This window comes from Sceloporus undulatus, chromosome 2 (genome assembly GCF_019175285.1).
Source record: "Sceloporus undulatus isolate JIND9_A2432 ecotype Alabama chromosome 2, SceUnd_v1.1, whole genome shotgun sequence".
Lineage (NCBI taxonomy): Eukaryota > Metazoa > Chordata > Lepidosauria > Squamata > Phrynosomatidae > Sceloporus > Sceloporus undulatus.
The window spans coordinates 319,002,754-319,023,982 of record NC_056523.1 but is presented as its reverse complement, the minus strand read 5'-3'; the positions used below and the strand labels follow the sequence as shown (position 1 = coordinate 319,023,982).

Below are 21,229 nucleotides of genomic sequence, written 5' to 3'. Positions count from 1 at the left end.
GGGGCTAGATTAGCCTCCACAACAAGGAGGGCATATTCCATCAGCGCCCCGACCCTCTGGAACACGCTGCCCATGGAGCTCCGCTCGGCCACCTCCCTGGCCCAGTTCAGGAAGGAGTTGAAAACCTTCCTGTTTCGATTAGCATTCCCCGACACAAGCTCCAGCTAGTCTCTACCCCCCCCCCCCGACAGTAGGGGTAATTGGCTGATGGGGTTTTTAACATTGGTTTTAACAGTTTTATTGTATTGATGTTTTGTTGATGAATTGTATTGTTTATATGCTGTTCACCGCCCTGATCATAGGAAGGGCGGTATACAAATAAAAATTTTATTTATTATTTATTAACATTTCACAGATAAAAACTGGGATATGTGTGACCAAGGAACATCAGATGGAAGATGTTAAATGTTATTAATGAGGGAAAACACAAAAGGCAAGAGAATCTGAAGCAGTTTACTTTTGCAGTCACATGTATACTTAATAAGAGTAAGACTCTGCTCCTTCATTTCTCTTCTCCCCCCCTGAGTTAAATGAATGCAAACTACTGTATTTTTGCAGTTTGAATTCAGTTTGTAGCAACTGAAATAAGCTGAAGACAAAAGAGGAGGAGAGAGAAACTGGGACATTTTAAAAAGTGCTACTGTCCTTGCCATTTTGTAGCAGTTCGCGGGTATGTTACATACCACTTTTAAAACTGACTCCATGTTGGGGGCATATAATAAATGAACATGTATTTCCCATTAAATTATACAGTACCAAAAAAAGAAAAGGGAAGGAAGCAGATACAAATGCAACAACAATTGCTAATGTGTACAACGGGGTGAAGAAGTGTTTTGCTTGGTATCTTAAAGCAAGCTTATTTTCTGCTGCTCCGTAGACTGGGACATGGGGCAATAGATTCAAACTACAGGAAAAGAGATTCCACCTCAACATTAGGAAGAACCGCTTGATGGTAAGAGTTGTTTGACAGTGGAACAGGCTGCCTCGAAGAGTGGTGGAGACTCTTCTTTGGAGATGTTGAAACAGAGGCTGGATGGCCATCTGTCAGAATTGCTTTGATTGTGTATTTGTGCATGGCAAGAGATTGGACAGGATGGCTCTTGGGATTTCTTCCAACTCTAGGGTATAATTCCATTAATCTGTGAATATTTGTTCAATCTGAGATTTTGTGGACAGAGCATCCCACAGACTGTGATGTTACTGGGGGACGGGGGAGCCCTCTCTCTCATTGACATCCCCTCCGTGCTGGTGGGTTATTAGAGCTGGGCCTTTGGGACTTGTTATATACTGTTAAGCTAATTTTGACTTATGGTGCTTATCAACAAGAGTCTTTCAAAAGTCCTAATCATCGTCCAGGCAATAGTATTCCCCATCACAATGTATGGATGAGAGAGCTGGACAGTGAAAAAAGCAGACAGAAAGACAATCAATGCATTCAAGATGTGAGGCTGGAGAAGAATGCTTAGGATGCCATGGACAGCCAAAAAGTCAAACAAATGGGTCCTTGAACAGATCAAGCCTGAACTCTCCTTGGAAGATGATCAAATTGAGACTGTCATGCTTTGGCCACATTAAAAAAAAAAAAAAAAAAAAAAGAAATACTGTAATATGGGCGGGGTACAGATGGCAGAAAAGGGGCGGTCCTCAGCCGCCCCTTTTCTTGCTGGGTTGGAGGCAGGGCAGCCTCACCAGCAGCCCCTGTGGCTTCAACCCAGTACTTTTCCAGGCCATGGGAAAGCGGCATGGCCTGGAAAGGTGTGTCCATGGGGCTTCATGCCCCATGGACACCCTGACAGGTGCAGCCAGAGGAGAAAGGGGCCACTCAGCCCCTTTCTCCCTGGCTTTGTTCCCACAGGAACGAGGCGCCCTCCATTTCAGAGCTCCTTCTTGCACCACAAATAGGGTGTCCTAAGCACCCTCCAGCAGCGCGATGATGTCAGGTGCGCACTGGTCCATTTGGACGCAGCGTGTGCTTGACAGCATCATCGCATGCTGCGTATGGATGGCGCCATGCCAAGATGGCGCCCTCCATATGTGGTAGGGCTAGGGAGCGTGTGGTTGCTGCGTGCTCCCCAGCCCTATTTTTGGCCCCAGCACGGCACTTTCGCGCCGTCTGTACTGGGCCATGGATAATCCTGACTTTGATGTTCAAGGGCGTATTTTTACACTTGAGAATCTTATCTAGTTCTGTTTAGGGGTATAGCTCCTCATATCACTCAGCCAGTGGGGAATTGGAGTAGTCCAAGAAAATCAAATTAGTTAAAGAGTTCTTGTACCTTTGATCAAACATTGATCGGAATGGAAACTGCAAGTAAGAAATTGGAAAAACACTAGGAATAGGAAAAGCAGCTATGAAAGAACTAGACAAGATTCTAAAGTGTAAAGATATACAACTGAGCAATAAAGTTAGAATCATCCAAACCATTGTTTTTCCCATCACAATGTATGGATGCGACAGCTTGACAGTGAAGAAAACAGATAAAAAGACAATCAACTCATTTGAGATGTGGTGCTGAAGAAGAGTGCTGAGGATACTGTGGACAGGTAAAAAGACAAACAAATGGGTCCTTGAACAGATCAAGCCGGAACTCTCCTTGGAAGCCAAGATGACTAAATTGAGGCTGTCGTACTTTGGCCACATCATGGGAAGACCTGACCACATTGTCATGGGAAGACAATAATGTAGGAAAGGTAGAGGTAGCAGAAAGAGGAAGACCACTTGCCAGATGGATGGACTCAACCAAGGAGAAGTGGAAATCAGAGGTTCTTGGAGATGCCTCATCCACAGGGTTGTCATGAGTTGAGGCTGACTCAAGGACAGTTGACAACAACAACAACAACCAAAGTTAACTTTTTCTAGTTATGGGATCACTCATAGAGAATGACTCAGCAAGCATCCTGGCTGCACATCCAAACCCATATCTTTCCAATTGTTAGTCTGATATTTAAACCTCATCCCATAATGAAATGTGATACCACCAGGCTGTTGAGAAGGAAACAGAAGAGAGATACGCTAGCATTTAGCCTAAGTGTATTCTGCTCCAGAAATAGGACTGAAGTCAACCTTTGGCAGAACTGATACTAAGCAAGCTGATTAAACCAAATGCCTGTCACTGGGTACTCTCTGGTTTGCTATGATATTTGGAGGTCACTGCTTACACATCCTCCTTCAGCATGTAAGGTTATTTGGACAGTCTCTTCCCTAATTGCAGACAACTGGCCAGTGTCATGGTATCTCCCTTGCTGCTTGTGTAGCACCAAAAAATACAGCACAGATGGGCTACCTATTTTAGTGATGTTGCTTTAAAAAAAATCCAGAAAGTTAATCCATCTAATCTCGTTATTGCTGTAGGTAATTGTTCTGGACCGCTGCTAAAGTCAGTTCCCTGGCGCAACCTTTAGTTTTCAGTACGTCATGTGAACTGCTAAAAGTCACTTGGAATACATTGTGTTCCACTGTTTGCTATTTTAGGATTTCAAGTTACATCTGGGTCCCCCACCCCAACGTTACCATTTTAATTCCTTAAAAGGCACACCAAATATAGAAATCTGGTCTAGAGAAGAATGTTTAACAGAAAGATACTTTTTAGTGCCAATGAGCCCAATATTTTCTGGAGGTTTGGTTCAAGGTATTTCTGGAAAACTGCCATTGTTTAATCAGGATATCATCATGCCTGCTACACTTTCCAGTCTTGACACTTCTGTTTTCTAATTCCTAATATGTAAGATTTTGTAGTGGATTGAAATGCTTTCTGCACATTTTCAGAGGCACCTTGTTTCTGTTAGTTATTTTGTACATGCTGGTAGTGGTGTGGAGTAACTTGTTCTGTAGGGCTACTACACATGTCAGGGCTTTCTCAGTGGTGGCACCCTTTTGTGGACTTCCTTTCCATCAGAGGTCCAGCTGTCCCTCACAAATGTGTCTTTCTGATGGAATCTCTAGGCCTCTATCACACCTCTGTTGGAAGCTGACCATACCTGAAAACCTAGAGATTACCAGAGAAAACACTTCTCTAGGGATTTGTAGGTCCTCCAACATGATTCTGTGGCAGATGTTGACCACAGAGTTTCACTGGAGGACCTAGAGATTCCTAGAAAGGTATTCTATCAGGTACAAAAAACAGAGATTTTTTTTAATTTGCAGTTTTTCCACTTTCCTGGGGATGCTTTGCCAATGTGGAGGGCCCACTGTACTATGCAGCCTCCATGTAGATAGAATATGAACAGTGTGAAACACATGTCAGCTACTAGGTGTCATTGCACAGTCCACAATATATGACACACAAGCACAATGCAAACTTTAGGATATACAACCACAACTTGTAATGCACAGTGTGCAACTTTCAAAGGCACAGATTAACATGCACTTTGTTCAACTCTGTTTCTATCACCATTAGCAGAATATGCCCATTGTGCAACTGTGCCTTTTTGGTTCCACATGTGTACCATAACTTACACGTGTGTGTCGCTAAGAGAATTCTTGCCAATATCTATTTGTGTAAGCTTTGGGAGAATAATGCAAATAAATAATTTGTGTTTCACTGCTGCTGACTGTATCACTTTTGTGACATCTTAATTTTAATTGAAGAGATCTATAATTTAAACATGTCCAAATTCATTATTTTTTAGACCTGTGATTTTAGGTATGTGTAGTCTGTTAACTTTAATTATATGTACTTACTGTATATACTCATGTATAAGTCTAGAAATTTTAATCAAAAAATTGGCTCCAAAAACCTAGGTCGACTTATCCATGGGTCAATGTAAATACTATACTTTAACTCTTACTAAAAAGGGAACCATCCCCTGGTGAAAGACAAGGGTGCAGTCTGTCCTAGAAGCACTGACCTCCCTCTGTTCTCTCAGCATTTAGTGTGAGCCAAAACCGTTATGCCTGCCAGAATTTTGTGGGTTCTTTGGCATTGTTTTCCTTAGCTTCATCATTTAGATCCTTTGTTGCATGTCCCTAAATTTCACCCTCGACTTATCCAAGGGTCATATCAAAATCCATAATTTTGGCTCCAAAACCTGCCCTCGATTTATACATGAGGTCGACTTATAGTCAAGTATATATGGTATGTAAAGTTGTTACCACCCTGGCTCTTATTAGGAAATATGGTGTTTCAATCCAATAAAAAAAAAAAGTTCGTACTACTAAATGTTGGCTCTGAAACCTGCTTTTAGAATAGAATTCAAAGTAAGCTCTAATTATGAGTTTGTCCCCCTTTTGCTCCTTCGTAGCTCAGCCAACCCCTACACTAACAGACCATTTCGGTTTGGGAGCCAAGTTTAGCTAGACAACAGCATGAGGCATACAACTGTATGAAGCACTGGGTGTCACAGGGTGGTTTTTAGGGAAGCATCACCAGCCCCAAAAAAGTTGTATTCATAGAGACAGAAAAAACTGAGCTTCGACACATAGTAGTTTTTATAGGCACCTCCAACCTACCTTTAAGCTGACTTGTCCACTTTTAACTTCCAATGCAAAATATATGGAAGCTTTTCACCCTGGAGATGCCAAGGAGTAGAGGAAATGCCATTCTGAGCCCCAAGGCAATCATGGCTAATACTGACTTTCTGACTTTACTGGAAGTTCAAAATTTGTTTTTCTCTAACACTTTCCTGTCTCTGCGATCTAGTATATCTAACTATCTAAAGCTCAGGCTTTTGATCATAAAATATTGAAGCATAACTACATCCTCTGTAGCTGGAATTGGCAAAGCTCAGGGTTGTGCCATCTGCTTTTTCAAAAAATAGAATTTGAAGAGTCAGCAGATTTTGAGGGATGGGAGACAGTAGAGGCTTCAGGTGGGAGGAAAGAAATACATTCAAGAATAATTTCTTATGTGATAGTAACTCTGCTGCTGTTGCTGGATTTCCCCACTTTTTCAGAAGCCCAATTAAAAATTGGATGGTGGTTGTCTGAGCTCCAAAAGACTCATTCCTTCCAACTGTCCACATCTGACAGGGGCAGTCCCAATCAATCCTCTGTTGTCCCACTTTTTCTGCTGCTTTTAAAACATCTAAGTTTCTCTCTCCTCTCCCCCCTTTCTCCCTTTGTTCACAGCATAGTTCAACTGCTGCAAACAGAGTTCAAAGTGCAAAATCAGTTTGTACTGAATTAACTCAGGAAGGGGAGAGTCTGAAGTAAAAGTCTGAAAAATATAAGGTACTACATCTAAGCAGGAAAAGTGAAATGTATAAATAGAGGCAAGGTGAGACCTGGTTTGAGAGCAATTCCTGTAGAAAGGATGAAGTGGACAAGATCCTTCGAAGCGTTAGGAAGACGACGTGCTCTCTTGATCCCTGTCCCTCATGGTTGGCAGCTCAGGGGGGAGATGCGGTGCTGACTATGTTGCACCGCATCATTAATACTTCTCTAAGAGAGGGTCAGTTTCCATCTAAATTGAAAGTGGCAGTGGTTAAACCCTTGCTTAAGAAACCCTCCTTAGACCCCCTGATTCATAACAACTATCGGCCCATCTCGCTGCTACCTTTTTTGGGGAAGGTGATCGAGAGAGCAGTCGCCTTCCAGCTTCAATCGATCTTGGATGACACCGATTTTCTGGACCCATTTCAAACTGGCTTCCGGGCGGGCTATGGAGTTGAGACTGCCATGGTCGCCTTAGTTGATGACCTCCGTCTGAGCATGGACAGGGGAAGCGTGTCCCTGTTAGTGCTCTTGGACATCTCGGCGGCTTTCGATACCATCGACCATGGTATCCTTCTGGAACGCCTGGGGGAGTTGGGTATCGGAGGCACTGCTTTGCAGTGGTTCCGGTCCTACCTCTCGGGTAGATTCCAGATGGTGGAGCTGGGGGATTGTCGCTCCGATAAGAGGGCACTTACATCCGGTGTCCCTCAGGGAGCGATTTTATCCCCTATGCTTTTTAACATCTACATGAAACCGCTGGGAGAGATCATCCGGAGACACGGGGCGCGGTGTTATCAGTATGCTGATGACACCCAAATAATTTTCTCTGTGTCTCCGACTGATGCAGTAACTAAGGATGGCATCTCTCCTCTAGATGCCTGCTTGGCGTCAGTAATGGGCTGGATGAGGGAGAACAAACTCAGTGTGAATCCAGGGAAAACGGAAGTACTGGTGATAGGTCCCTCGGTTCCGGGTGGTGAGATTTGTCAGCCTGTCCTGAATGGGGTCACGCTCCCCTTGAGGGACTCGGTGCGCAGCTTGGGAGTCCTCCTTGATTCGTCGCTTCATCTGACATCCCAGGTGGACGCGACGGTCAGGAGTGCTTGTTATCAGCTTCGGCTGATACGCCAGCTGCGCCCCTACCTGGGCCGTCGGGACCTTGAAACTGTTGTACATGCTTTGGTAACCTCTCGATTGGACTTCTGCAATGCGCTCTACATGGGGCAACCCTTGTACCAAACCCGGAAGCTTCAATTGGTGCAGAATATGGCAGCCAGACTGGTCGCTGGTAGTTCCAGGACAGACCACATAACACCTATTTTAAAAGATCTCCACTGGCTACCCATTCGCTTCCGAGCTCAATACAAGGTGTTGGTTTTGACCTATAAAGCCCTAAATGGCTTGGGCCCAGGGTACTTGGAGGACCGTCTCTCCCCATACAATCCGCCCCGCACACTCAGAACATCTGGGACCAATTTGTTAGAGGTCCCTAAATCCCATTTGGTGAGGACCTCACAGAGGGCTTTTACTATCGCCGCCCCCTCATTGTGGAATAAGCTCCCTATAGAGCTCCGTTCCTCTGCATCTTTAGTTTCTTTTAAGAAACAATTAAAAACGCATCTATTCCAGCTGGCTTTTTCACTCTAGGTAATAGTGTTCTTTCTCTGCTCCTTGTTGTTGTTTTTCGACCCCGGATTAGTGCAATATATTGTCTTTTTCTTGCCCCTAGTGAATTGTGATTTGTATAGATTCCCGTTCCTACCCCTAGTAATGATGTTTTTAAACTTTTTATATTGTGATGTTTTATCTGTATTTTATTGTTTCTTGTCTTGTAAGCCGCCTTGATCATGCAATTGGAAAGGCGGGATATAAATAAAAATTATTATTATTATTATTATTATCTAAGGGGCTTAGCAGACAACAAGCTAGACATGAGTCTACATTGTGATGCTGCATCCAAAAAAAAAAGCCAATGTAATTCTAGGTTCCATTAACAGAGGTACAGTGTCCAGATCAAGAGAATCAGTAGAGAATCAAATCTATTCTGCTTTGGTCAGATCTCATCTGCATTAATATGTCCAGTTCTGGGCGCCGCAATTTAGGAAGTATATCAACAAGCTAGAACCTGTCCAAAGAAAGATGACCAAGATGATCAAAGGTTTGGAAACCAAGTCTTGTGAGGAATGACCTGGGGAGCTGGGAGTGTTCAGCTTGGCCAAGAGTAGACTGAGAGGTAACAATAGGTATCTTTAAATATCTGAAGGGAAGTCACATAGAAGATAGTACAAACTTGTTTTCTGCTACTACAGAGGCAATAACATGAACCAATGATTCAGTTATATTGGGCCTTTGGTATCCCCTGGGGTTTGGTTCCAGAAGCCCCCTGTGGATGCAAAAATCTGTGGATGCTTAAGTCCCATTATATACAATGGCATATTGAAATGGTGCCCCTTATATAAAATAGCAAAATCAAGGTTTGCTTTCTGGAATTTATATCTTTTTTGAGAATTTATATCTTTTTCAAGCTGTGGATTGTTAAATGTGGGTATAAAGATTCCATGGATATGAAGGGTTAACTGTACAAGAAAAGAGGTTCCACATAAACATTAGGAAGAACTTTTTTACTGTTCAGCAATGGAATAGACTGGCTATGACGGTGGTGGACTTTCCATCTTTGGAGGTCTTTAAGCAGAGGTTGGATGGGCGTCTTTTTGGATTCTTGTAATTGGGTGTTTCTGTATGGCACAGGATTGAATAGCTGGCCTTTGTGGTCCTATCCAACTTGAAGGTTCTATGATTTTATGATTCTGTTAAAAAGCAAAGTGCTGTAGCCTCTCCTGGCTTCTTTGATGTTCTTCATTAACTTTTGCCATTTTAACCACACTCTGATGTTCTTGGGCAGACGCGTCCCAGTTTTCATCTGTAAAATGTTGGAGGATATGAAGATTCCTTCTGGGTAGATTTAACATTTGGGAGTTAGAAGTCAGGAACTCCCAATCTACAATGCGCTTACTCTTGGTTGACAACGGGGTGCAATTTCTATTCAGTTCTTCTATTTATTCCTTAGTGCTGGGACTGAAGTCAGCTTTGAAGATTGTTTAAAAAAATACAAACTAAAACACATGTAGCAAAAACATACAATAGTATTAAACTGTCTATAAAATTAAAAGTATTAAAAACACTGGCCTAAAAGCACAGAGTAAGGGTAATACTGCACAGTCTATAAAATTAAAAGTATTGAAAACACTGGCCTAAAAGCACAGAGTAAAGGTAATACTGCACAGTGAGAAAGAAACTCCTGTTATAAATCAGTATGTTCCCCAGTGCTGGCTGGAAGAGAAGAGAAGAGTTTTTCCTACCGATGAAAGGACAGGAAGGAGAAAGCCAGTCTAACATCCCTAGGGAAGGTTGTTCCAGGATCTAGAAGAAGCCACAAAAAAGGCCCTCTCTTACAGAGATTATGCAGCCCCATGGATATTGTTGGCCTGCAAGATCTTGCAACCCTAGTCAGCACAGCCAATGGAGAGGGATGATGGGAATTACAGTCCAAGATCATCACACACAAACACAAATAATAATGAAGTTGAAGGCTTTCACGGGTGGCATCCATATTTTTGTGGGGTTTTTTGGTTATGAGGCTGTGTTCTAGAAGAGTTTATTCCTGATGTTTCACCAGCAGTTGTGGCTGGCATCTTACATATAACCCACTCTTTTCCATGCCAGCATTCTCTGAAGATGCCAGCCACAACTGCTGGTGAAACATCAGGAATAAACTCTTCTAGAACACAGCCTCCTAGCCTGAAAAACCCACAAAAAACTACAAATAATGATGTTGTTACAATAAGCATATCTCTATTGTTGCTGTTGTTTTCAAGTTGTTTCCAACCCTAAGGCAAACCTATCATGGGTGGTTCAGAGAAGGTCCTGCATTCTCATAAATTCTCATGGTTGGGCCAAAATAAAACATTCTCAATTTAATCATCATGGCTTCCTGGGAAACTTCAGGCTTGATCTGGTCTGGGACCCATTTGTTTTCTCTTTTGCCTCTCCTTCTTCCCCCCCCCCCCCCCCTTCCTAATGTACAGTCAGCCCTCCATATCCACAGATTTTTTTTAATCCATGGATTCAAGCATCCACGGCTTGAAAATATTTTTAAAATATATACATTCCAAAAAGCAAACCTTGACTTTACCATTTTATATAAGGGACACTATTTTACTATGCCGCTGTATTTAGTGGGATTTAAGCATCCACAGATTTTGGTATCCACATGTCTTGAAACCAAACCCCAGCCAATACCAAGGGCCCAGTGGATAATAAGCTAACTGAGATTAGTTAGCACCCTACCCATATCTCCCTCTCAGACTGCAATCTGTTCACCAAACTACCTTCTTCCAAGCCAGTGAACAATATTTGGCTTTCATAATCATGCCCACAAGTTGTACATAACTGCAGTAGCTGCTCCAAATAGCTCACCATTGGGAACTTTTAAGAATTCTCATTAGAAAGACAGACTTTTATATTGTATCAAGATGTACTTCTGGAAGATGAGAGGTTTAGAGTGTGCCATTAGTCCTTCCTCTAACACTCTTGGGGCCCAGCTGAATGTTACGTGGGAGAGCCACAACTGGATCACCAAACTATTTTTAACTGAAATATTGAATTGTAACTACTGGGATATAAAAAGAGGGGATTTAAATCCTTTATTTCTGCACTGCATTTCTAGAGCTTGGTAGGAACACATTAAAAGTAAGTGTTACTGCTATATGCACATGTCCCAGTTCGATTGGGATGGTCCCAGTTAATCCTCTGTTGTCCTCCCTTTTCAGCTGCTTTTAAAATGTCCCGGTTTCTTTCTTCTCCCACTACTTTCCCCCCTTTTGTCCTCAGCTTACTTTCATTAGAGCAAACTGAGTTCAACATGCAAAGTTAGCTTGTACTCAGTTAACTCAGCAGGTAGAGAAAGACAGGAATGGAGGAATCTTGCCTTTCCCAGTAGGCTTAGGCAAAACCAAACTGCTGCAAACTTTCCTAGCCTGTGTCTTTTTCCTCATTTTGTCACCTTTGTCATGTTGACCACAGTCTGATGTTGCTTAGCCACATGTTTTCATCTGTAAAATGTTGGAGGGTAACAGACTGTGTGGCATAGTGGTTTGAGTGTTGGATTATGATTCTAGAAACCAGGGTTCAACTCCCCTCTCAGCCATGAAACCCAGTTGGTGACCCTGGGCATGTCACATGCTCTCAGCTTCAGGGAAGGCCATGGCAAACATCCTATGAACTATTTTTGCCAAGAAAGCCCCATGATAGGTTTGCCTTAGGCTCGCCGTAAGTCAGAAACAACTTGTAGGCACACAACAACAACAACAACAACAACAACAACAACAAGCCCAACACATCTTAGCCTTTATACATTGTTTGCCCTTGTTCAGGGGCTACACATTCAAATGATCAACAACAAAAATATCTGGAGTTGCCCAAAAATATCTCTCCATATAATGGACTGTTACACTGCTATGCCCACTGTGGATGCTGAACTCACATTGAAACTCACAGATCATGATGAATTTTTGTTTCTTCTCTTCTTTCCTTCCCCTCAGATAAGCTGATGAACAGAAGCCCCAGTATCTTAACAAAGTACACAGACATATTGGCAACTCTGAACCTCTGGGGAGAGAAGGAAAGGACTTATTTATATGCTGACTGCCCAAGAAATCTGACTCAGGATTCCTTCCACCCCGGATGTCACCTTGGTCAAGCCTTCTGAATAATTCATTGCCATGAGTGCTGTTCTCTTGCCCGTCACCCCCAATCTGCAAAACTCAGATGACGAGACCTGTCTCACCGTTATGTCTGTGCTATTTATCTTATTTAGCAAACAAAAAAGTTTGGAAAAACTAGGGCAGTTAGTTGACTAAAAGATCTCTATTCACGAGTAACTCCCATGGAATAAAATAGTCTTGCTCCTAAATTAATGGGAATTGGATTACAGCTTTAGTTCATAACTGCATTGCCTTAAAAAAAAGATAAATCAATTTACATATGTATTGCAACACCTCATTAAAACTGTTTTTGTGGGTTCTGAAAGAAGGTAACACTTTCCCTCTGATAACAACACAAAAAGAACATTGTACTTATCTTGGCTAAAAGAAATTTAAGTCTTCAAGTAATTAAAATGACTTGCAAGTTTCCAGCTTTGCTCCAAGGAATATAAAAGCTTGAGTACATTAATAAATCACTCTGAAAGGATGCCAGTTTGCATTTTATTTTTAAAAATTCATTTTATAATAAGCAGTATACATGAATCAAAGCAACATCTATAATCCCAACATAATAGATAATGTAGAAAAGGAACACAATATACTTACACTGAGAAAGAAGCTGCTTTACTGTTCTCCCAAGGCTGTTTTGAAGATTGTTCTGACCAGAAGCTTTTGTGGTTGGAGGGGGAGCGATATGTTAGTGGTAGAGTATCTGCAGGTCTTTGTTTCAATCTCAGAATCTCCAGTGCAAAAGATCCTGTAACAAAAAAAGACCACCTATGTCTGGAAACTAGAGTAAATAGTCTGATGGTCTAAATTGGTATGGCATATTTTCCTATGTTATTATGCAGTATACAGCCTGTATGCAACCTGGGCTTCTCCCACATCATTTCAATAATGGGAAAATCCTGTTCTTGAAAAGCTGCAAGAGAAGTCCAGGTTGCATATGGGCTGCATACTGCCCAGCAATAGGTAAATGTGATAAGATTTGCCATGAGAAAGTTACATCCTGGGCCTATCCTGTCAGTGAAGCCAATGAGATAATCTCCTTAGAAGCATGAATTTATATTTATACTAGTGTTTTTAACTTTTATTTTGTAATGACCTACATTTTTCTTGAATGTTTCACATTTTGCAGTGCCTTGCCCTCCTCTGTGGTTATGACATCTGGTCACCCTTCAGAAACACCACTGGCAGATTTTGAGAGATGAAGTTGAAGCAAGTCACTTTTCCAGGCTGTGCTCTTAGCATTTGGTGGGAAGACATGCCATTAATTGTTCTTGTGTTGCTTAGCTGTTTGTTGTGTTGTTTGTTTGTCACTTTGGTAGATGATATAATGACTGGATTGATTTTGCTCTTGGGCCAGGAGATCCTGTTCCCAAACCTCCTTATCAGCCTACCCTGCTTTCCATGCAGGATAGGTCTGGGTGCAAGTGAAATTCAAGTCAAGCTCCTAGGATGAGAAGCCTTTTAAAGTTAATCAAGGGTACATCCATGAGGCTCTTATTGTTACAATTAGGAGCAGTTAAGCAATTCAGATCATCTCCATTTTCCCTTCTATCTGTCTTGGCATGGCCTATATGGCCAGCTCTCCAGTGGTACTTATAGGCAGTCTAAGTAGAACAGGGGTATCTGTTTTTCCTTGTGCTTCTTATATTGTGTTACAGAACTTCAATGGAAAGATTTAAATGGTTAGATAAGACAGTACAGTGTGCCAATTTGGAATATAGGGAAGGGGAGTGAAAGCAATTGCTATTTTCTTGAAGGACTTTAATCACCTACTTTCTGAAAAGAGACTGACTTCAGTTATGCATCTGTTTGCCCACACTGAAAACTAGTGAGTGCTCCTGTGCTTTTAAAGGTAACAAGCAAAACTTGTTGACTTTCCTCCGTCTTCTATACAAACATTACAGGTGCATGAGCCCTCTCCAGTTTTCACTCTGGTAATGCGACTTACATACTCTGATTTTTCACAGATGAAAATAGGACACATGTGACCAAATAATATAAGAGTGTGATCAAGATGGCAAAAATTATTAATGATGAAGAACACAGAACTGAGGAGAGGCTGTAACAGTTTGCCTTTGCCTGAGTCTACTGGGAAGGGCAAGATTCTGTGCCCTTTTCTGCTCTTCTCCCTGATGAGTTAACTGAGTGCAAAATATCTTTGCACTCTGAACTCAGTTTTCAGCAAATAGAGTAACCTGAGGACAAGGGGGAAGTGGGAGGAGAGAGAATTGGGACCTTGTAAAAGCAGCTGAAGAAGTTGGATGACAGAGGATTTATCGGGATTATCCCAGCCAAATTGAGACAGTTGGAGAGTATGTAGCTATGTGGTAAGGGTCACATCATCCTAAGCAGAGTATTTGTTAAACTTGGAGCTTTGGAGATGGTTCATACATTATGCTATTAATTTTTGTTTCCATGATCCCTCATTGGCCTTTTCAATTTTAGAATAAAATAATTGGTAGTAAAGGTGGCTGTCATTAAAGGTCTGAAAGACATTCTTTGCCCTCAGCATTGTGCCCCACAGGAATCACAGCCAATGAGATCTTTCATTTTCAATTAACTTCAATGTTTTTATTATGCCAAGATAAACTGTGATTAGCCTTTACTCTGGCTTCTAAAAGCAAACATGGCTTTCCTCCCTGCACCCATAAGCTGGGGCAGGAAACCTGTAACTCTCAAGATGTTGTTCCTGACACTCAACCGGTATAGCCAATGTTGGCTATACTGGCCCCATGTGCCATGGGCTTCTTCTGTGAAAATTTGGGGTGTCTGGATGTCTGGGTACAGGAACAGCTGCAGACAACCCAAGTCTGCCCCTCACACATTTCATCCTACTGCTACCCAAAAAGTGTGTGGGGGGTTCCCTACCAGTTGTGTCAGCATCTCTTTAGAGAGCTCTGATGGTGAAGTGGTTAAATGCCAGTACTGCAGCCATTATTGCAGCCACAAGATTGTGAGTTCGATCCCAGGGCTCCAGGGTTGACTCAGCCTTCCATCCTCTGTAAGTTGCTAAAATGAATACCCAGCATGTTGAGGGCAATTAGCCTACATATTGTAAACTGCTTAGAGACTACTTAGTACAGTAGGAAGTGGTATAGAAATGTAAATGCTATTGCTATGGCCATTGCTGTTAGAAATTGGGGGAATTGCTTAGCTCAGTGGTCTCCAAACTATGCCCTTTAAGAGATTTTGGATTTCAGTTCCCAGAAGCCTCAGCCATGTTGGCCAGTGGTGTGGTTTTCTGGGAACTGAAGTCCAAAATCCCTTAAAGAGCATAGTTTGGGGACCACTGGCTTAGCTCAGAGGCTGAGTAACTTGGAGGTTGTTTCCACCTATTCCTACCAGTACTAATGGCTGTAGGACACCAAGGCCCATTACAGACCGCCCAAAAGGGGCGGTCTCAGGCTGCTGCCGGTTGCAGCGTGGAGGAGTCGCAGCAGCCAAACCGTGCGACTCCTCCGCGCTGCAAAGAAGGAGCGTGAAAGTCGCGCTCCTTCCGGCAACCCGGAAGAGACGCCACAAGTGCCAAAGCGCGCACTCGCGGCGTCACTTCCGGGCCGTGATGTGCGGACGCAGAGCGTCTGTTACATCAATATGGCGGCAGCCGTGTGGAACGGCCGCCGCCATTTGTTACGGACTCTGTCTGTAACGGTAAGGGGCATCTGGAAGAGATGCCCCTTTTTCAAAATGGAACGTCCTAAGGACATCCCTTATGGTGGTCTGTAACCCGCCATAGTTTGTTAAATAAACAAGACTTTTATTCGGAAATATGTAAAAGTGCAATCAAACACTTGCTAGTATTTCAAATAGCAGTACCAGAGCTGACTGAAATAGAAGTACAGTATGGAAATTGGAGAGTGGAGGCTTAGGGTTGTAGAGGGGTTATATTTACCTATAATGAAGAGGAAACCACGGAAAGTGGAGTGTGTCTCAGATGGTGTCTGAGGCTGACACAGTGAGTGGAAGAAGCTCTCTGTGCACAGTGTGTGTGAAGAGACTAGGTTTGGGACTGATATTTGTATCTGAGATCCTATCCTTGAGGGATGCTAGGTGCTATCTTGCAATTTAACAAAGGGCCTGATGGTCTTCCCAGGGAATCAACAATGAGATTTCAGATCGACCAATGGCTTTAACTTCAGAATAACAATAACATTGATTGAATTTAGGACAACCCCACAATAGACGGATATGAATTAGGCTGGGAACACAGTAGGGGAATAGGTAGGTGGTGATGGGTTTCTTGCCTTTGCCTTTATTTCCAGGGCAAGAGGATATGCAGAGAGCCTTGGGGGGAGAGAGGACAGAGCAATCAGCAAACCCAGTTCACTTTTTTCTTGGCATTATCTGGGTCCTTCACATATATTTGGGTCTATGTGTCTTTCCCATGAGAAAGTCTCCTAGTGTTAACCGTGGTCCTCACCAAGGTCATTGTGATCTCTTAAGAACTTGCCTGACTCCATATATGAAAATATGTAAACTCCATATGTATGTTAGGTATGCTAACACTACTGAGATACAAATCAGTCCCTAGTTTTTCAGATTTTGGAAGCTATTCTGATTCTTCTTTGAGGTGTACCTCTGCCTGTGCAAGCTGCTGCCACCCACTCAGCCATTCCTTTACTTTGAAATAAATATGGGCCTTTCCACCCTGTTGTGCACACAACCTGTTCCCAACAGATTCTCCTTCCTCAGCCTGAAGGAAATTGATCCAAGGAAGACTGTTTGCTATCATACTTTTGTGGAGATCTGGAGCACTGGTGTTATGGCTGATGTGCCAAACTGCTGTTGCTAGATTTTATTCCACATGGTGTGTGCTCGCTTCACTGTAATTATACCGGAGGATTTCCCTTTAAATGACTTTTTGCTGGCATTGTGTTGAATTTCAGACTTTGAAAAAGCAACAAGCTATGTGGGCTATTTAGTGTTTGTAGAGGTATTTTTTAAAAACAACAGCACTGTTTAGTTGCTATAGAAACTTATTTCTGAGTATCTCCAAAGGGAGAAGTTATTTGGGGTGAGCAGGGAGGTAAGAGGAAGAAGACATAACAGGGCCAATGCGAGCAATTTTGCTGTCTCACTCCACCACCCTACCTACTTCTATTCCCACGTCAAAGTGCATAGTACACAACAGTGCCAGCTCTGCTATTAGGCAGAATGATGCGATCACTTCAGACAGCTGATTTTTTTGCACATCAAGAAAGGGCACACATTTCTTAGTTGTTTAATTTATTAGCAGTGGATTGTTTTTATTTTATTCCTGGGAGATTTGTTTGGTGGGATTTTTATTTTTTATTTTTATTTTTGGCTTGTGGGATTATCAGGGCGGCCCAGACACTTCCTTTAGTTTCTATGCTCTTTGACTATTGGGTGGTAATGGTTTGGATTTCCTGTTTCATCTCAAATAGCCAAATATCTTCACATTTGCCTTCCCAGGAGAGAGAGAAATCTTGCCTTTCCCTGTGGGATCAGGCAAAAGCAAACTGCTGCAGCCTCTCCTAGCTTGTGTGTTCTTCTTAATTAATAATGTTTGCCACCTTGGATCACACTCCCAAGTTTCTTGGCCACATGTGTTCCAATTTTCACCTGTGAAATGTTGGAGGATATGCTATACAGTGGGAAGAGGGTAAGATGCTTCTGCTTTCTTTTGTTTTCTAGCCGCATTAGTGATTTTTTTTGGCTACCATTGACAGAACTGAGGTAAGGGAGGGAGAGCTGGTACAAATTACGGGGGCCCAGTGTTTTGGAAGGGCTCCCATGAGATCTATAATCCTGTGGTAGCCTGGGAGTCTTATGAAAAGCCCTCTTCTTGTGTGAAATGATGTGTGCCATGTGCCAGGGCTCGGGCAAGGATTCAGACTTGGAATCCAAGTCTGAAGAGCTTCATGCAGCTCTTCTGGTTGAATAGCAACCTTAGCATGAGGGACAAGGCCAGATTCTGCAAATGACTTGGAGCTGACTTGGAGAAACAGCATGTCCCCCAAGTCCATGGACCCGGTGTGTTGAGGGCAGAGCAGAACAGAACAGAGATGCTCAGTAAAGTTCCTTGCCAAGCAGCAGGAGAGGCGCTCAAGATTAGAGCCAGCTGCCTGCATTCCATTTAAGAGACAGGTCTGGTTGGTGCCAGTTGCTGGAAGCAATGTGTCTGCTTTCTGGCATTCTTGTTTTCTGACATCTGTGACACTAACCCTTGGACTGCTTGACAACCTTGCTGGATTTTCTGACCCTGGAGTACCTGACAGCATTGCTTGTTTCCTCAAACTTGAGCCACCCTTGATTACACTTTGCCAAATCGACTACCACAGACAAGGATGCTTTCTGAGCCCTATTAACACTGCCATTGTGAAGTCTAGAACATGGCCACATAGCCCCAAAAACCCACAAAAAACTAAGACTGCCATTGTTTGAGCTATCTCAGAATTTTGTGCTCATAGCTTCCTCTCTCGCTTAGAAGTTTCCCGCACCGGGGATAAAACGTTCCCCAATGCGTTACAACGGGCATGAATGGGGCCGCGCACGGAGCGTGATGGGAACCCGATGGGGCCCAGAACACTAGTTTACCACACAGGGAACGCCGCCGCGCATTCCCATCGGGTTCCAGGGGACGCCATTTCTCGGAACTGTTTCGAAACAGTTCTCAGAAATGGCGTCCCCTGGAACCCGATGGGAACGCAATGAGAATGCTCGGTGGCAGCAGCGGCGTTCCCTGTGTGGTAAACTAGCGTTCTGGGCCCCATTGGGTTCCCATCACGCTCCGTGCACGGCCCCGCTCGTGCCTGTTGTAATGCATCAGGGGATGTTTTATCACCGGTGCGGTAAACTTCTTAGTCTCGAATGTGTGCCAGCTAACCCAGGACAGTGTGGACTTTATACAGACCTGCCTCTCTTGTACTATCTGATCTTTAGCTGGCCTAGCAACAGAGAGTTTTTCTGCTATTGCTATTTGAACAACTTGAACACTTCTCACCTGGGGGACCTGAAAACATGGTTTCACTGAACTCTTTTTTGGTGGCTCTGATTGTTGGCCCTGATCTTGCTAAATGAGTATGGCTTCAGGAAGAAGGGTGGTCCTCAATCTTTGAGCCTCCAGACATTCTGGAGTTTGACTCCCATGCTGCCCAAGGCTCCTGAGAACTGAAGACCAAAATATATGGAAAGCCAAAGGTTGAGAATCTGTGCTAGACCAAGATCAGCAATTCCTACAGTAAATAAAAAAATAAGGAGGATGAGGCTACCAATAACTGCTGTTAATAATATAGCAGGCCCTTCTCATCTGTGACTGTTTTGTTCTGCCCCACCCTGCAGATGGGAAACACTGTGGTAGCACAAGCCAATATTAGTCAATTGATGGGGATGTGTACGTGCCCAGGTCAGCGTGGGCATGTGCTACCATTGGCTAATATAGGTTGGGACAATCCATGGGATTTGTGGGTTTACTATAGTTACTAATCATCTCCAGAATGAGAGTCAGTATGTCTCTGAATACCAGTTGGGAGTGAAAACAAGTAGGAAGATGTTATTGTGCTTGTGGATTTTCCTGAGGTTATCTGACTGATCCATTTGGAAACCAGAATTCTGGAAAGATTAGGTCTTTATTTTCACTCAGCATGATTCTTTGTATGTACTTCTACACTTATGAACACTGAAAAAAGTGACTCTAACAATATACAGTTGATAATTTGAATCTTTGCCTTCTTTTGGTATTAGGGATATATTAGCTTCTCTCCATGTATTGGGTATTCCTTCATCTAATATATTATTAAATACTTTTTCTAAAGGTTCCAATAATTCCTCTTCAAAAATTTTATAATAGTCAATCGTGTATCCATCCGGCCCTGGGGCTTTCCCTTTTCTCCCCTTCCTTATTGCTTCTTTTATCTCTTCTTTCATTATCCTTTGGTTTATTTTCTCTTTGATATCCATCTTAATCTTGATTTCATCTATTTTCTCTATACAGTGGTACCCCGGGATACGAATTACCCAGGTTACGAATTTTTCGGGTTACGAAAAAATCCCATAGGGATTTATTGTTTCGGCTTACGAAGGTTTCTTCGGGTTACGAAAAAACCTCGGCGCTATTTTCCGCCACCGGAGGGCAGCAGAGAGCTATTTTTCCATTAGCGCCTATGGCAATTCGGCTTACGAAGGTTTTTCGGGTTACGAAATTAGCCGCGGAACGAATTAATTTCGTAACCCGAGGTACCACTGTATATTCTTCTAGTTTCCCTAGTTTCCCCTTTCCCCCCTTGGTATTACCATATAAGTTTTTATAATAATTCAAAAAGATTTCTCTGATTTTTGATTGTTCTGTTATCACCTTTTGGTTATCTATCATAGCCACTATTTGTCTTTCCTCTTTCATCTTCTTAACTTTGTAAGCCAAAAATTTTCCTGCCTTATTCGCATGCTCAAAATATTTCTGCTTTGTGAATTTCATTTTCTTTACTACTTCATCTGCCATTTTTGTATTAAGTTGGTTTTTTAGTATTTTTAATTCCTTTTCTATTTTCTTACTGCTTGGTTTCTTTATTTTCTCCTTTTCTTTCTCCTGTATTTTTTCGATAGTATTTTAATTTCTATTCTTTTCTTTTTATTCTTTTCCGCTTTTTTCTTAATTAAATGCCCTCTAATTACTGCCTTGGCCGCATCCCAAATTATATTTATCTTAGTATCCTTTTCCGTATTTTCTTTAAAAAAGAATTTTATTTGTTTCCTTATTTCCCCTTCTATCTTTTTGTCTTTTAATAATTGTTCATCCATTCTCCATCTATAATCTTTTTCTTTTTGTTCTAGTTCCATCCAAATTTGATTGTGATCTGAGTTTTTATTAATCCTAATTTTAGTTTCTTTTACCTCTTCCACCAATTGTCTCGAAATTATGAACATGTCTATTCTAGAAGCCGATTTGTGTGGAATTGAGAAAAAAGTGTAGTCTTTAGTTTTCTCATTTTTATATCTCCATATATCTATCAATGAAAAGGTGTCTAACATTCCAAAAAAGCTTTCCGGTAATTTTCCTTGTTTTTCCTCAATTTTTTTTGGTGATATTCTATCCACTTGTGGGTTTACTACCCCGTTCCAATCCACCATTAATATATACGAATCATAATTTAATTCCTTTATTCTTTTAGACAATTTTTTATAAAATTTTGCTTTCTTTTCGATGGGACCATAAATTCCTAACACCAATGTTTTTTTCTCATTAACTATAATTTCAATCCCAATATATCTTCCTTCTTTGTCATTCAGAACTTCTAACACTGGTGTCTTGTTTTTCACATAGACTGCAACCCCATTCCTTTTTTTT

At 42.2% G+C, this 21,229-nt stretch overlaps 1 protein-coding gene across 2 annotated transcripts in view; it reads left to right on the top strand.

The window, feature by feature from the left end:
• MAPK4 (mitogen-activated protein kinase 4) overlaps nucleotides 1-21,229 on the top strand; it is a 121,846-nt gene that overhangs the window by 37,999 nt on the left and 62,618 nt on the right. Inside the window, exons 2-3 of one of the 2 annotated variants that reach the window (XM_042455499.1) lie at nucleotides 11,755-12,005; nucleotides 13,055-13,170. The exons of the other annotated variant lie outside the window; for it this stretch is intronic. The gene's annotated coding sequence lies outside the window, so the exon portion shown is untranslated. The remainder of the gene's footprint in view (nucleotides 1-11,754; nucleotides 12,006-13,054; nucleotides 13,171-21,229) is intronic. 2 annotated transcript variants of the gene reach the window in all.